This window comes from Capsicum annuum, chromosome 6 (genome assembly GCF_002878395.1).
Source record: "Capsicum annuum cultivar UCD-10X-F1 chromosome 6, UCD10Xv1.1, whole genome shotgun sequence".
Lineage (NCBI taxonomy): Eukaryota > Viridiplantae > Streptophyta > Magnoliopsida > Solanales > Solanaceae > Capsicum > Capsicum annuum.
In genome coordinates, this window is record NC_061116.1 from 22,098,072 (window position 1) to 22,112,136 (window position 14,065).

The window sequence follows — 14,065 nt, forward strand, 5'->3', positions numbered from 1 at the left end:
TTAGTTTCAACTGTCGATTATCAAGTTGCATTTACTTAAGTTTGTTGTTGATTAAAAAATTTCATCTTTCGCTCAGTTTTTGCAGCTGCATATGAACAATTTACATTTGGTATAATGTATGTGCTTTTGGTTTTACATAAAGCAAGGTCATTGCACGCGCATGTATAGCATACTAGATTGCCTATTGTGGAAGCACACACATGTATAGCATACTAGGTTGCCAGTTGTGGAGGTGCACTAAAATGGTTTTATTGCTTTTATTATTCCAGCATTCTAGAATTTTGGTGTTTGTTGGGAATGAAACTGTTGGTGCTCGCCCTAAATTAGTATATGAACTACTTTTTATTCGAGTAGAGGCTCTAGTGATGAATTTTAACTTATGCTTATGTTCTCATTGCAGCTTATGCTCATTTTTTTTTATAGAAAGAAAGTATCAATTTACATACGTATAGCATACTAGGTTTCATATTATGGAAGTGCACTAAAATGCTTTCAATGTTCATAAAAGATTTATAGTAATACCAATGGCACAAAACTCAAGACTAGTCAATACATCCTTCTATTTCAAGGCAATACTATTAGAGTATTGAGTTGATAAACTATGTTGTATCACTTGCAACCTATCTCTGAAGTAAACAACCCTCTCAGAATCACTCCTATAGTTTGTGTTATTCAGTAGTTTCAAGTGATATTTTAGTATCTTCAGATTCTGCCATACATTTCAAGCTATGCCTCATGGTCAAGAGTTAACACTGCCTTAGTTTGTAATGATTTGGCAGATGACCTATAACTCTTGCCCTAAAGGCAAAACTTAGATAGTTATGCCCCATAAGCAAGAGTTGACACTGTTAGTCTGTACTGATTTGGCAAATAACCTATAACTCTTGCCCTAGAGGCAAGACTTAGACAGTTATTCCCCATGGGCAATAGTTGACAATGCCTTACTCTTTAATTATTTTACTTGTTGAAGATATATATTTTAAATTAAACTATTACTAGTCTTTTGTTGTTTCATTTTCCCCAGGGGTTGTGCTCGAAATGGATGAAAAAGAAATGAGTACTGAGCAATATAATATGGGGAAATCAATTGAAAGTATCGATAGAAATAATTAGCTAATGGTTATTGAACCAACGTTGGAGGCTGAAATAGCTGAAGAAGTAGGGAAGTCATCAAAGATTAAGAGGGTATGACAAAAAAAGAGAGGATAATTGATGTCGAGATACACTCTTGAGACACAATGCCTTTTTGAATGAGGTAAATGTCAAGTTGATCTTTCTTGACAAAAAAAATATGGTGACGTGCATTTCAAACATTGCAATTACACACAACATCTATTTCTAAGGTTATCAAATCAAGCACAACAAGATATTCACTAAGATATTTGGATGACAACTGCATCTGGCGGTTTCATGGCTCGAAGATTGCCGATTCTTTGCTCTTTCAGGTTACTTCATATGAAAAAGGCTCACAGTTGCTTGGTTGATTTTATAATGCCCGAATACTGGAATGCGACATCAAAGGTCATATGTCACTACGTACTAGAGCTTATGCGTGACTCTAGTAATGTAATCACACCAAACTTTGTGGTAGATGTAATGAGAAGAAAATGCAGAATAATCATATCCTACAGCAAAGGATGGCGAGCAATACAGCATGCCTATACGGTGATAAGAGGAACTACTGAAGAGAATACAACAGGTTGTCGAACACAAACATAAAGAGGGACGATGAGAACAGGTACAAATGCATAGATTATTAACATATATGAAACTCTTGCCTCATGGGCAAGACTTAGTTTAGAAAATTATTGTACTGTGATTATTAACATTAAATGCAAATTGTTACTAATATTCTTTTGCTCAACATAGGTTTCAGTATGTATTTTTTGCTTATAGCTCTTCAATCATTGGATGGACCAACTGTAGACCAGTAATAATGGTAGATATAATATTTTAAAGTCAAAATATTATGATGTCCTCATGATAGCAATGTCAAAGGATGAAAACAATAATATATTTCCTTTGGCTTTTGGAATTGCAGACTCAAAAAATAACAAGTCTTATAACTAGTTCTTTAATCCATTAAGAAATGCAATTGAGGTACGTGAACAATTGTCTATTCTAACAGATCGTCACCCAGCTATTGCAAATGCAGTTGCAAAATATCTATCTAGAGTGTCAGCATGGGATATGCATCTACCACATGGAGAAGAATTTAAGAAAAAAATACTTCTCAGATATAGTTTTATCACTCTTTTATAATGCAGCAACAACATACACATGCACTGAATTTGATACTTTTATGGATGAGATAGAAAGGCTCAACAAAGTTGTTGCAGAGTACTTGATAGAAGAAGAACGAAAAAGATGGGCTTGTTCGTTTCATACCAACAAAAGGTATAATATGCTTACGACTAACAACGTGGAGTCCATAAATATGGTACTAAGAAAAGCAAGGCAACTGCCAATATTGGTACTGATCGATTACATTCAGAATAATTTACAAAGATGGTTTTATGAAAGAAAACTGGAAGCGTAAGGAAACTTTCATGACATCACATGCTAGGCAGAAGTAGAGGCGACTGATAAGATTCAAGCCTTCTTGAAGTTGAAAGTAAGTAATTGAAATTGTATTTTGATAATAGGAAAATATGTTGTTACTATTTTTTATTGCAGATTATATATAGTTGGTTTACTATTATTTGTGATTTATTGCTAGTTTTTTTATTTCCTTGAGATTTATGCGTGAAATATGTGTTGTGTTTCTTCTATTACATTGCTTCTGTTCATAGTTGTGTGATCGTTTGTGATTTGATGTTATATTCTTGATTGTAGCTATTTTTTTGTTGCATCAAGATTCGGCTCCTATGTATGGTTGATTCTACTCATATACTAGATGTTTCACTAGCATAGTTGATTCTACTCATAGGTTAGATGCAATATCTATTTTATCTCTATTTGTTTGTAGCTGATTCTTCTTCTCATATGTTGGAAGCATCACCATTGAATCAGTTATTATTCCTGAGCAAGGTTCTATCTTTTCATATAATATAGGGAATTTGACTTTGAAAGCTCATACCTTGGATGACAAATCTTTCTCCTGCACTTTTCCTGACGAAGCCAAGCATCAAAACTCTTTATAATTATTCCCTATATTGGCCCTTCTTTTCCATTTTGAAATAGAACCTTAATTGTGACTCCTTATTGTTGGTCACTTATTATTAGATTTTAGATTAGTTAACTATTAGATTGTACTAGATGAGATTTTACAATCAAAAAACCATCTTTTCGATTACAAAGATTACTTCTGTAACATAGTAGCATGAACAAGCAATGAGAGAATATGGTATAAAAAGCCTGCAGATACTGATAGTTTTCCATCAGTAGTTGACAATAAAAGTTTAGACGTGTGATTGTTTATGATTTGATTTTAGATGTTTGATCATGGATTTTATGTAGTTGGCTATCTGCTCATATGCTAGAAACATGTTTATTTGTGATTTTAGTGTTGGTTGTATATCTGAGGTTTTCTATAGTTTAGATTCTGTTCATAGGTTAGATGTCCTCAATGTTGATTCTTCTCATAGGTTAGATGTGTGATTGTTTATGATTGTATGCTCTATCTGTTTGATTGATGTAGATCTATATAATTGGTTCTGCTCCTGTAAATAGGTGACCAAATCACTCTTCTCTTCTGTTCTCTTAATCACATTTATAGCTTTCAAGATTACAACAAATATAAGTTGTCATTTATTTATTATTTTATTTACAGGTAGACCCCATTGATGCAATAAGATTTATTGTAAGAGAAGAAGGAGTTGAATATATTATAGACCTGAAGAGTACGACTTGCCAATGCTTGGTATTTCAAACAGATTAGATCCATGCACCCATACAATTGCAGCGATAAATAGTAGAGATATGAGCAAATCTAACTATTGATCTTATTGGTTATCAAGACAATCTTGGCTATAAGCATACCAGGGAGAAATCCTACCAGTTGGAAGCACAACATCATGGATTGTTCTAGATAGCATAAAGGATCTTATAACAAAACCCTCAGATATGAAGGTTCTGCTTGGGAGAAGACAAATAACCAGATATCCTTGCAAAACAGAATCTTTAAGAAACAATTACAGATGTTCGAAATGAAAAAGAACCGGGCACAACAGATTAAATTGTCACTACACTCCTATCCTTCATCCATATGCAAGAAGATACAAAAAGAAAAATAAAAAAACATGATTAGTTTTACTTTTTATCCAAGAAGTTGGATCAAAATAGTAGTTATAATAGGATTCTTTGATCCCCTATTTTAGTTAGTAACAAGTATTTTTTACTTTCAATCATGAATGTTTTCTTATTTATTTGAAGTTTTAACTTGTGGTGGAGTATTTAAATCAATACCTTCTTATTGATTTTTAAAAAAGTTACTTAGCATGATAAATTTTTTTATATATTAATGTGTAAAAATATGGTATATTAACAGGATTCGGAGAAGGACCATACGCCCAAGAGATGTGATGTAAATAATTCCATAGATTACACTTTAAAATTCACCTTGAAGGTAAGACGCAAAATAAGTTATGCCCCATGGGCAAGGGTTGACACTAGCTTATTCTGCAATGATTTGGCAGATGATCTACAACACTTGCCCTAGAGGCAAGACTTAATCCCCAAAGAATCAAGTTATGCCCTATGATCAAGAGTTGACACTAGCTTAGTGTGTAATAACTTAACAGATGATCTACAGCTCATGCCCTAGAGGCAAAAATTAATACAACAAACGAACAAGTTATGCCCCCATGGCCAAGCGTTGCTACTAGTTTAGTGTATAATGATTTGGTTGATAATCTATAAGTCTTGCCCAAAAGGGAAGATTTTTAGACCCCAAAGGAACAAGTTATGCCCCATGGGCAAGATTTAACACTAGCATAGTCTATAATGATTTGGCAGATAATCTATAACTCTTGCCCTAGAGGCAAGGCTTAGACATCAAAGGTGGTTCAACTCTCAATTTTTCAAAGAACATTCTTCCCCTACCATACAAAATATATTTATAGGAATATTACAATCTTACAACTATATATTTATAGAATCCATCTTCTAGACTTTTAATAATTTGGCATATGATCTATAACTCTTGCCCTAGAGGCAAGACTTTTAAATCACAAAAGAACAAGTTGTGCCCCATAGGTAAGAGTTGACTTTGCCTTAGTCTGTAATAATTTGGTAGATGATCTATAACTCTTGTCCTAGAGGCAAGACTTTCAAATTACAAAAGAACAAGTTGTGCCCCATGGACAAGAGTAGACTTTGCTTAAGTCTGTAATGATTTGGCAGATGATCTATAACTATTGCCCTAAAGGCAAGACTTTTAAATTACAAAAAGAACAAGTTATGTCCCATGGGCAAGAGTTGACTTTGCCTTAGTCTGTAATAATTTGGTAGATGATCTATAACTCTTGTCCTAGAGGCAAGACTTTTAAATCACAAAAGAACAAGTTGTTCCCTATGGGAAAGAGTTGACTTTGCCTTAGTCTGTAATAATTTGGTAGATGATCTATAACTCTTGTCCTAGAGGCCAGACTTTTAAATCACAAAAGAACAAGTTGTGCCCCATGGGTAAGAGTTGACCTTGCTTAAGTTTGTAATAATTTGACAGATGATCTATAACTCTTGCCCTAGAGGCAAGATTTTTAAATCACAAAAGAACAAGTTGTGCCCCATGAGCAAGATTTGACCTTGCCTAAGTCTGCAATGATTTGGCAGATGATCTAAAACTCTTGCCTTAGAGGTAAGACTTTTAATATGTAGAGAAAGTTAGCCAAGGAGCTTTAAAGGAACAAGTTGAGACCCATAGACATAACATGCATTAATGGTTACCTTATAGAAAAAACACAGGTCAAGGTTTTTAAAAAAATTAATGAATATTTCAAAGACAACAATTATACTATTTCACTAAGTCTAACTAGTTGTATTTTTTTTTTACTTCTTTTCTTAGAGGCAAAATGTATATCAGGAATTTTTCAAAAAATTAATGTATGTGAAATAATTTACACTATTTCATTATGCCTAACTTATGAGATACTCAAACATAAGTTGATAACTCAAAAAAGACAATATATATTGACCTTTATATAACTTGACAAAAATATACTTACAAGTAAAAAAGATCAAGATAAAAAATTTGATATTAAAAAGTCGAAAGAGCAAGTAGTAAACTAATAAGAAAAATAAAATAAGAAAAAATAATGCAACAATTTACAAAAGGATAAGAAGAAATCGTGGCAAATTAGTTTAAAGTAAACACTGTGAATTACAACTTGAGTGACTATCTTTAAACAACATAAAGAAACAAAAGACAAACTTAAATCCTCTTAAGAATTTTTCACGTCTTTAGCAGTACAAAATTCATCTTTTATAGAAATATGATTAGAAACATTGGGTGAAGTTAGAGTTATTAGAGTAAAAATAGGACCATAATCTTCATCTGATACTTCTCACTACTTTTTTTCCTAGAAAGAAAGCCATCCGGCGGTGTTGAAAGATCAATTTCTCTGCTTTAAAGATTGACACAAATTTGGGCACTGGTTTTAAACTTGACTTCATCTTCAAGAATAGACACTTTGTTCCTGGATTTCATTCACCCCCTTGAAATTTACAATGCCAACTCCTCGTCTGCCATATGGTTTGTGCCCAACTTTCCTGCCTACTTCAGTAAGCACTGGAGAACAAGTTGAGTCATTCAGGGTAAGTTGGAGAAACTATGCACAAAGCCATCTCTCTCCTAAAAGCTAAGCAATAATCACAGAGTGGCAAATTGACAGCCTACTATTAAGTGCTTATTACATGTATGTACATTAAGTAATAACTTAAACCAATCTAAGTAGTTAGCACATTGACAATGTGAAGAACATGAAGTTGGAGGCTTATAAGCACAATGGCAGAAAAAAGGATCAAAAATCATAAATATGTAAATTAAATACAAATAATTTGCCCAATTACATGATCTTCTTACTCTTTTTGAAAATGAAGACCTTAACTCAGTAAGCTTCCAGTGATTTCACTTTTTATTTCTCATTACAGGTTCTGCAAATTTGTAGATAAGTACAAGCAACAATTCATGGTGTTCCTTTCTCTAATCGGTTTTCTTCACACACAAATGAACAAAATCAACTTCTTCTACTAAAAGGAGGTCGTAACTTCTTTATTCACTTTTCTAGTTTTGCACGCTTACACAATGTAAATGAAGCCTTAACATGGTGTCATTCATAAAAGCAATAGTCTTAACATGGTGTCATTTATAGAAGCAAATCAACATAGTTCAACTAATCAACAGCTAAACATAAATTAATCAAAAATAGAAAAACATATTTAATATACACAATAAAATCATAAAATTTCCTTGTGAAAAGATTTCAATGATAATAGGATAAACAACTAAATGTTCTATTTTTAGCATTCTAAAGCTAGACGTTCTCCAGATTCAAGTTTGTAAACCAAACTAAACACACTCTTTTGAGAGTCATTGCATTACGTGGATTATGAACCTGCAATATTTTTTGGTTATTCAAATACAAATATCAAAAGAATAATAATTACAAGAGCAAGCATTTACTTGTTGCACCTAAGAGTAAGGTTGTGGGACACTGGTCAAGTGGTCAATGAAGTGTTTGAGAACTATGAGGTCTCATGTCCAAAATTCAGCGAATATAAAAATACTAGATGATTTCTTTCTATCTATTCTAGCCTTGGTGGATAGAGTTATCTGGTACTTGTTGTTAGCAGGTTCCCCACAGAAATGGAATATTAGTCAAGGTGTGTGCAATTTCAACCCATCACCAGGGTCCAGCAACTTCAGTAAGCACTGGAGACAAAGTTAAGCTGTTGAAGGTAAGTTGGAAAAGCTATGCACAAAGCCAGATCTCTCCTAAAAGCTAAGTAATAATCACAAAGTGGCAAATCGATAACCTACTATTAAGTGCTTATTACATGTATGTAAATTAAGTAATAACTGGAACCAATCCAAGTAGTTAGCACATTGACAATGTAAAGAACATGACGTTGGAGGCTTATAAGCATATTGCCTGGAGGAAATGACTACAAAGAATAAATAGCCAAGCTAGAATCTTATAAAGATGATTTCTGACCAAATTAAAAAAGAACAAAATAAATAAAGTAACACACTAACACCTTTGCCACCACAATATCTGGGAAACACATAAAACCATGCACAAAACAGGCATACAAGTTGTCACTGGTCTAATGCAGACACTTTGAAGCTTATCTGAAAAATAGTTCTAATCGTACCTCATTGTAAGCTAATTCTCAAGTCATTCAGTTTAAAATTTTAGAACAAATTGGTTTCATTAAAGTGTGTAACAAACTTAACAGAAAAAATAAATTATTGGCATAATTGACTTCAATATTCATCACTTGTACATAATATTACTGAATTAGTAGATGATTATAAATCTTGACATAGACGCAAAGACTGAGCCCCCATAGAAATAAGTAATGTCTCATGTGTAAGAATTAGTCCTGCCATATTGCCTATTAATTAAACAGATGCTCAATAGCTCTTGCCTTAGAGGCAAGACTTATCCTACAAAGAAATAACTAGCCACTATGGATGAGAGTCGACACTACTTTGTGCTGTGATGATTTGATTGGTCCTCTATAATTCTTGCCCTAGAGGCAAAAATTAGCTCACAATAAGCATATTTAAAGGAAGATAGACTGACAGAGAATTCTTCATTGGTAAAAGATATAAAAAGTGAAGTTGCAATTTTTTTAGTATACTAACAAACATTGATGTAAAATACATGTAAATGATAAAGTGAATTTAGTAGAAACTTACATCAACAATGATATCAATTAAGTTTGAAAGCAAAAGTCCTGAAGAATTGGAAGCAACATCCACTAAGAGACACTTTATTTCTTCATCAGAAGCAACATCCATTTTTTTTCTGTTAATCAAGATTCAAGATTTGAGAGAAATCCAATGAAGAGAAAGAGGAGTAAGAGAAAGAGTATTTGAGAAATGAGGAAAAAATGAGAACAGTGAGAAAGAGTAATTGAGAAAAATCTAGGTAAAAAAAGAGAAATAAAAAAAATTCTAAATAAAGGTTAAAGACAAATAAATTAAAAGAGAAAAAAAATGATGAAATAGATAATGGTTGAGAAAAAAAAAGATAAAAAAATAAAGGTTGATACAAATAAATTAAAACATGAAAATAAAGTTAAATAAAAAATAAAAGTTGAAAATAATAAAAAAATAGAATAGTAAATTTGAAAAAAAAAATTAAAAAGTGAAAAAAAGTAGAATAATAATAGTTAAGGAAAAAATAAAATTTGAGAGACAAATGAGTATGGAAAGTTTAAAAATATATTTGAGGTGTAGAGGGACAAAATGTTACTTGTACTATATTAAAAAGTAATGAAGGTTATTCTTCAAAAACATTTCTTATTGGGGTCAAATATCTAAAGTCACTCATATTTAAGTTTATGGGATGTAATTTTCTATTGTCATCATCAATCCAGCTTCCAAAGCAACCACTTCTAGCCCCTATCGTTTAAGTAATATAAATAAGTCCCTGCCCGACTATATTTAAAAAGATACAGAACACCCCACCTCCATTCATCACCATTTAATATCCTAGCATTTAATACTCATTTACTTCGTTATTCTTTTTTTCACAAAAGCAAAAAATGAACCAAACTACAAAAATTAAAATCAAATAAAAAAGTAATAATTTTGAAATCTGAAAATCAAACAAAAAATATAATTTCAAAAATCTGAAATCAAATGTACAAATTTTCCACCATTGATAAGTGTTGATAAATCAGAGAGCCATCGGAGGAGGAGATGAGCAGACTATATATTTTGCTTCTATCTAAAAAAAATGAAGCAAGAAATTTTATTTAGTGGGGGGGTACTTGGATACTGCTTCTATCATGTTTGTTGAAATGCTAATCTTGTTTGTTGAAATGCTATGTCATAGCATTCTTTAGTTATTTATTTTAACCTTATTAATTATTCTATATTATTTTTAAGGTATACTATATGTTCCATATTTCTAGTTTTTATGTAGTCTAGTAAATTCTTTTTCATAAGTATTTCTATCAATCTTATTTGCTCCATATCTCTCATCCAATATTCTAAGTATTCTTAATTTATTATTTTAGTCTGAGTAATACCAATCTGAATAATAATATCTATCATCAAAATCTATATTTTCTAACTCGTGTTCTATCCATTCAGTATTTAGTAACTCGTCTTCAAAATCAAATATATTTTCCCATATGAGTTTTCTTATATCTATTATTTCTATATCCTTAAGTACATACAAAACAAGTATCTTAAATCTATCTATCATCTCATCAGATAAGTAGTTAGTCATTTTATTTCATATGATGCTTATTTCAAAATATTCCTTTCAATCATACACATAACAAAATATGATCATCTTAGATCACTATGTACTAGATTATCCTTAGATAATTATGTTCCTCTATCACTATTAGCATGGTACGTTTGGATACTTCTTCCCTAAACAATGCCTCGACTCTGGTTACTACCCTATCACGGCTTCTCTGTCTTACTGGTTTCACCTTTAGTATGACATAGTTCTGGGAATTTTTCTCCTTTTCCTCTTTGCTAATAAACTTCATAACATATTATCTTTCGAATAATTCTAATATATAGTAACTAACATGAACTTATTTTATTATATCATGATTGTCAGGAATTTATGAATTGAGCTATTCATAATTATAAATGAAAATACCTATTTTTGTAGATTTGATGATTCTGGGCTTTGATTTTCCATAGCTAATTATAAAACTAAATATCTTTATCGAATATTTAAGAGAATTTTTATTGTGTACAAGGAGGCTTGCTTTCCGTGTAGAAAGTCTTGCCTTAGATTGCCAATGACTTTTCTATTTATAATCTCTAAGAAAGAAAAGCATAAAATATTCCTCTCCTACACCTATCCTTCTTTTGAAAAAGTAATAAAAGCTATAATAATTTACATGTCTCAAAAGTCAAAAAGTAATAAAAATCCTAAATCCATTCCTAAAAGACAAAAACTAATAATGGCTATTCCATAATTTACATATTAAAAGTCAAAAAGACTATATAATAGGTCCTAAAAAGTCAAAAAGGCTAATTACATAGCTTTTTATCTTGTCTTCTGCTTTATTTTTTCATTGGTTCGTCCTTCTTTATGTTGCTTTCTATCTCCTGTTGTCTATCTTCCAGCTGGCCTTTCTTTTATTCTTATCTTCTTTCACTCTAGTTGGACTTTCGGAATCACATTATTTTCTCCATTGCATTTTTAGCATAGGTGATCTGGATATTTGTGTCCCATTAATTTACAATATCTTGTCAAGAACTCTTCAGAAATAAATTCCTTCTTAATTGCTCTTGTGGTTGGTTGTTTTTCTGGATTAAGTAATGTCATAATCCATCTTTGGACTTCTTCCATATCTGGCTGTCGTAGTTCCCTCAAATTTGAATAGATCATTAGCTGGTCTCGCGAATAGTAACTCCATATAGAATTTCCGTTGAGATAATTATTTGCTAGCTCATGAATAATAGTAGATATCCCAATAACTCATTTATTTACGTAGAAATCTAGTATTTCTACCTTAGGTATTTCTGGTTGTTGTCCAATATCTTCTGGTATAATCATATCTCTGTTTAATTCGATCTTTATAACTTGTAAAACAGGTTTAATTTTGTCATATAATATCTCTGCTGGTGTAGTATAAAACTTTATTAAATAAATACATTTCCTTTGGTTGTTTTTTTGTAAGTAGTGAATGCTCTGTATATTTTTGGTATGGCTGTCAATTCATTTCCGTCTTGGGTAATAATGGTATTTAGTAGTCTGTAACTAAAACAAGTTCTAACTAGGTTTGGATTAGTTTTTGGTTGTGCAATTAACTTGTTGTATCCTTGTAGTTTTGGGGTTATATAGTTTGTGTTTAGTTCTTGGATATTTATAGCTCTAGGTTTAAGATTTAAATAAGTTTGTATCTTGTGGATATTTTCTATATATGACCTGGTTATATGGTTATAGGCCTTTTTGTCTTGGTTAAGACTTTCTAGATATGTAGTAGTTTGTGGGGTACGAATAAAGGGTCTTTTTGTATTTTTGGTATAAATGGTTTGTCAAATATCTTGTTTAGATTCAATCCTTGTTTGCTAACTCCTTTGCTTGTACCTGCAGATGTAGATTGATAAAGGTTATGGGTTTTATGGAGTGTTCCAACGTCTCCTTTTAGCTTTGGATTTTTGATGTCTTCCGATCGACATAGCTTTGCATTTTTATAGTCATGCGGCTAACTTGTAGCTTTAGACTTCATTTTACCTTCATTAGTCTTTAGCTTTTCTACCTCATTATACATATTGTCCACTTTCATTGAAAGCGTAGTTAGGGTTTTGAGTATTTCTTCTAGTGTATCATTTTCTGTTATATCAGTCTGTGTAGCTTTGTCTTGATATGTAATCTGCAATAACTTTCTTGTTAGCATTAATTATTTCAACTGTAAATGTAAAGTTCAATATATTTAATACCAATCTCCGTATTTTTTTTGTTGTAACTGAATTTTGTATTTTCTTAGTTAGCCACCATCATACCTGTGTATTATCTGTATATATGGTTCAAATGCTAATAAATATTTATATAATGAACATAATTCTTTCCTATTTATTTCCCATTTTACTTCTATTTCATTAAATGTTCCTGAATAATATCTACAATAATGTTTTATTTTTTCGTTTTCATACCTGTATTTGAGTACTCCTCCATAGCTATACTCACTTGCATCTGCTTCTATTATATATGTAAAATTCTTATTTTCGTCTGGAAATTGTAATTTAGGTAGTTTTTTACAAACTCTCTTTGTTTTTTGTACTTATTATTTATCTTCTTCACTATAATTATATTCTACGTCCTTTTTTACTTTCTTTTGTAATGGTTTTAAATTCTCTACTAGTTTTGGTATATATTCTCTTACCTGGTTTACTAATCCTAAAACTGATTGTAATTTCTTTTTTGTCTCTAATTCTTCTTTTGAATTTATTATTTTTTGTACTATATGTTATTGCATTTTTACGTCGTTTTTATCTATTTGTATTCCTAAGAATTCTATCTGTTTTTTCATTATTTCTACCTTTTTCTCACTTAGGCTTATTTCTGAATTTTCTATTATATTTGTAAATTGTTCTAATAACTTTAGGTGGTCCTCTTTAGTTTTCAAATATAGTAATATATCGTCTATATACACTATACAGTTAGATAGTTGTTTAAAATAATTATCCATAAAATGTTGATACCTACCTAGTGCATTTTTATATCCAAATGGTAACACATTACATTCATAAAATCCTTATGGCACTGTAAATGCAATTAGCCTTTTAGATTCTTCTTCTAGTTTTAAAAGGTAAAATCCTGATTTACAATCAAATTTGCTAAAATAATTATATCCTTGTATTTGTCTTATTTTTAGTATTTTGTTTCGTATTGGGTAATTATATGTTATAGTTTTTGCATTTCGATTGCTATAATCAATAACCATTCTACTTTTTCCTCTTTTTTGTTCACTATGTTTATTTACTATAAATATTGGGCTAGTGTGTTTGCTATTACTTTTTTGTATATATTGTTTTTCTAATAGTTCATTTATATACATTTCAAATTCTTTTAGATCGTCAAAATTATATGTTAGTAGCTTTTGGGTTATTATACTATCCTTATTTATTAGCTCAATTTTTATAGTAGTTTTATGTTTTTCCCATCCTTTTAGTGAATTTTCACTATACAGTTGCTTTAATTTATTCTTAATTATTTATACCTTATCTATTGAAAATATGGTCATTTCTTCCTTATTTATTGAGAATATGATTAACTCTATTGTATCTTCAGTAGTTTTTATATTTTCTAATTTTTGTGTAATTTTTTCACTTCCTTTTATCCAATCTGTTTTCTTTCTTATTTTATTAATAACTCTTTTTGCTCTTACCTTTTATTTACATGGTGTTGTAAACCAC

At 30.9% G+C, this 14,065-nt stretch overlaps 1 long non-coding RNA gene across 1 annotated transcript; it reads right to left on the bottom strand.

Annotated features, from left to right (window-relative positions):
* Positions 1-6,275: 6,275 nt before the first annotated feature.
* Positions 6,276-10,924, bottom strand: LOC107875101. The gene is made up of 3 exons (XR_001675750.2): positions 10,794-10,924; positions 8,864-8,972; positions 6,276-6,727 (listed from the first exon to the last, which is right to left on the bottom strand). It is a non-coding gene; the product is annotated as an uncharacterized LOC107875101 (long non-coding RNA).
* Positions 10,925-14,065: the final 3,141 nt, after the last annotated feature.